Source organism: Lolium perenne, chromosome 1 (assembly GCF_019359855.2).
Source record: "Lolium perenne isolate Kyuss_39 chromosome 1, Kyuss_2.0, whole genome shotgun sequence".
In the NCBI taxonomy this organism is placed as follows: Eukaryota; Viridiplantae; Streptophyta; class Magnoliopsida; order Poales; family Poaceae; genus Lolium; species Lolium perenne.
The window spans coordinates 41,595,249-41,599,796 of record NC_067244.2 but is presented as its reverse complement, the minus strand read 5'-3'; positions in this window follow the sequence as shown (position 1 = coordinate 41,599,796).

Here is a 4,548-nt window from a genome sequence, read left to right as displayed (position 1 = left end):
TTCAGCACATTGTTGAAGCACTCAGCCATGTTGCTTGTCATTTGACCATATCTCCTCCCATCCTCATCATAAGCTCGTGCCCACTTTGAGTTAAATATAAGGTGCCTCTGAAGAAACTCAAAACCACCCGGGGTGAGGTTTTTGTGCTTGAGCAAGCCGTTGTATAGGTTTGCGAAGCGGCGCTCGGAGTAAGCGAGGCAACAATCTTGAAGAAGGTTAGACAACTCTTTGTTTTTGCATGCCTGGTAGAAGTTTGCACAAAAATGCCTCATGCACCATCGGTGGTGCAAGGGAGCATGCCCGGGAATGTCAAGCTCCACCGCATTGAGAATTCCTTGATGACGATCCGAGATGACACACACTTCCTTTGAGGGTGGTATGACCCTCGTCCTCAATATATGGAAAAACCATTGCCAGTTATCATTGTTCTCAACCTCTACCAATGCAAAAGCCAATGGTACTAAACGGTTGCTCGCATCATTTGCTATTGCCACCAATAGTGTGCCCTTGTACTGCCCGGTCAAGAAGGTACCATCGACGGTGATGACCGGCCTACAATGTTCGAATGCCCTCGTGCATTGCTCGAATGACCAAAATGCACGGTGAAATACCCTCACTCTTTTACCATCATGAAATGTCATTTTGCTACTAGAAGGCTCCACCACATGCACCATGCCCGGGTTAGTAGCGTCCATCGCTAACAACAACCTAGGGACTCGGTTGTATGCTTCCTCCCAATCACCGTACAACATGTTGAATGCGGCTTGTTTGGCCTTCCATGCCTTCCCATACTTGACGTCGTAGTCAAATCGGGATTTCACCGTATCTTGCACGGACCTAATGCTCATTGTTGGAAGTGATGATATCTCTGCCGAGAGCTTGTATGCAATGAACACGGATGTGAGTTGACGGTGGTCCGGCTGCGCATCCTTGCCATCAAGCTTCGGGCCCCGGCACATGTGAGTGGCTACACAACTTGTTATGTGCCAAGCGGGCCCTTTTTTGAAAGGTCTTGCACGGACAACCCATGGACACCTTTTATCTGCACATTTTAGCATGTACCGCTTTTTCAAGTCCGAGTGCACAATGATGTAAGGGCGATGATGCTTAATCGAGAACTCCTTCAACCATATCTTCAATTCCAAGAAGGTACCAAACATTAGCCCTTTAGAGATCATAGACGTCCTACCATCTACATCTCTCTTGGACATTGCCCTAGCTCCAAGAAGTAAAATTTTGCCACCATCAACCACGGCTCCATCCGCAAGACTAACATTACGGAACAATGGTATCCGAATATCTCGTCCGGTTACCTTCTTGAATATCTCGGCTCTTTCGGCTTCCTTAGCGGTCAAGCCATCCTCATCAAGTTCCTCATCGGGTCCATCATCATCCGAGTCCGATGCATAGCATCGGGAATAAGGAATGGAGTGGTCCATCTCCTCTTGCGTCAAATATTTATCGAAATCACCGACATTGTTGTCATTCATCTTGAAACCATCATCACCATCGTCATGCTCGTCATACTCCTTCTCCAACGGAGGTTGTTGGGCAATGGGAGATTGGGTGGCTTCTTCTTGGCTCATGGGTGGTGGACTCCTAGCTTGAACGGGGGAGGAGCGCCGGTTAAGGTCAATCTCAATATGAGCATCAACCGTCTTGGTTGCAAACAACTCCAAAGCCTTGTATTGTGACCCGGCCACCATCTCCTTGTAAACAGACCAACATTGCTCGGAGTTGATACGCATTGTCTTCCAACGGGTGTGCATTCCAAACCCCACATTATGTCTTCCCTCTAGCTCAACACCATCATTTGACTCATTCCAGTTCAACTCAACCCTAACTTGTGCTACCACCTCCGCAAAGCTAGGGCTAAGGTCAAACACCAAGTCAACCTCTTCCGGGTCCGGCTCTATGTTTCCCTTCAAGAAAGCATCATTGTCCACATGATGAACATGAACAATTCTATCCATCCCCCTAGCATAATGTGAACAACACATACATACATGTGTTCATTAGTTACCATAAATCAACATAATCTACCCATACAACCTAGCACACTACCATTTCTCCTACTTCAACAACCCTAACATCCAACCAAATCCCCATCCACCCTCAAATCAACCTAGGGTTTCACATCTAGGGTTTCACATGTAGATTCAATCAAATACACAAAATCAATGGATGAAAAGTAGGGGAACCGAGGAGATTACCTCAAGCAACGGGTTGGGAATGATCTCCACGGGCAGATCTGACGAAATCCAAGATATTTGAGTAGGGATTTGAGGGGGGAGAGAGAGAACCGGCCGGCTTGTTCTTGAGGGAGGAAGAAACAAAAAAGAGAATGGCTGGGTCAGGCTGGGGCGGGCTCGCGCGGCCACACATAAGGGGATGTGTGGCGCCCTTGGCATCGGCGCTACACTTTCAATGTGTGGCGCCGATGGGAGCGGCGCCACACATCCTACCACGTCAGACTCGAGCACACATCAGCGTCGACCCCTCCACGTTGGATGGGCGAGTGGCGCCGCCCGCATGGGCGCCACACAGTGAGGTGTGGCGCTGATGGGAGGGGCGCCACACAAAAGGGTTAGATCGGTGAAATAGTTTCGCCGGAGGATCAGTCTGTGCTTTTCTTTCAAAAAAGGGTTATTTTTGTGTAAATCGCCAAATGTTGAACACACCGCTATGTTTTGCATTTTCCCTTTAAGCTGATATGTCCTGGACAAACGTATCTGATTCAAAGAAAAAATACCAGATGGTCAATGTACAACACGCTCCTCGCACATCCGCCAGAGGAGCACAACCCCCCACTACCTTCGAAAGGCAGCACTTCATTGGACATCTCCACTTATCCACTTCTACAATAACACCTCTGAATAACCCAGCACCATGTCACAACTCGGCTTCCTCTAAAACCCAAGCCCGCGCCCACAGATGGGGTCGCACCCTCAAAAATTACGTCACTCCGGTGGCGCCACAGGAACCAGGAGACTAGGGTGATTAACGTCCAAAGATCTTGGTGACAAGGGATTAACTTGTCAATGTCTACGGATTGTAGACTAGGGTTTAGTCGGAAGTAGAGGGCAAGTAGATCTCGAAGGTTCAGCCGGAAAAGTATTCGACTGGTAGAAAACTAGGGTTGCGCTGATAATAGAATCGATCCCCTCTTTGTCCCTCGACTCCCCCTTATATAGGAGGCGGAGCCGAGGGTTTCGTGATACACAAGTTACAGAGTTCGGGAGACTATTTGAGTCCGTCCCGTAATAGTTACAAGTCAATATTCCTAATACAATTCTATCTTTTCAAACTATCTCCTGACTGGGCTTCCGGGCTTTATAATCTGCGGGTCGTGGGCCTTCAATAAAACCCCGGGTACCATCTTCGGCAGGCCCATTGGGGATGCCTATGTCAGTAGCCCCCGAGATTTTGCTTGAATCAGAGAATCAGGGAAAATCTCGAACTTTACAATTACCATACAACTTCTTCGAGTTAACACATATCTTTAATAAAACAATCGTATATTGTACAGGGATAAAGGTAATTGGGGCTAGTTCTTCTGACAGATCAGGTACTAGTTAACTGCTCTTGTGGCAATCCACCAAAACCTACTTCAAGATCACATCCCTGGACATGATCTCGGGATACTGGTGTAATTCGACATGCGCCGCTGCTTGCGCGTAGTTGGATTGTAACGGCACCCGAAAGTAGCTTCCTTGTGACGGTAAAGCACTCGTCCGTTGGGAACCCCAAGAGGAAGGTATGATGAGTACAGCAGCAAGTTTTCCCTCAATAAGAAACCAAGGTTTATCGAACCAGTAGGAGTCAAGGAACACGTGAAGGTTGTTGGTGGCGGAGTGTAGTGCGGCGCAACACCAGGGATTCCGGCGCCAACGTGGAACCTGCACAACACAATCAAAATACTTTGCCCCAACTTAACAGTGAGGTTGTCAATCTCACCGGCTTGCTGTAAACAAAAGGATTAAATGTATGGTGTGGAAAATGATGTTTGTATGCGAAGAACAGTAGAGAATAATGTTTGCAGTAGATTGTATTCAGATGTAAAAGAATTGGACCGGGGTCCACAGTTCACTAGTGGTGTCTCTCCAATAAGAAATAGCATGTTGGGTGAACAAATTACAGTTGGGCAATTGACAAATAGAGAGGGCATAACAATGCACATACATATCATGATGAGTAAAGTGAGATTCAATTGGGCATTACGACAAAGTACATAGACCGCTATCCAACATGCATCTATGCCTAAAAAGTCCACCTTCGGGTTAGCATCCGCACCCCTTCCAGTATTAAGTTGCAAACAACAGACAATTGCATTAAGTATGGTTCGTAATGTAATCAACACAAATATCCTTAGACAAAGCATTGATGTTTTATCCCTAGTGGCAACAGCACATCCACAACCTTAGAACTTTCTCACACGTCCTGCATTTAATGGAGGCATGAACCCACTATCGAGCATAAATACTCCCTCTTGGAGTTACAAGTATCAACTTGGCCAGAGCCTCTACTAGCAACGGAGAGCATGCAAGA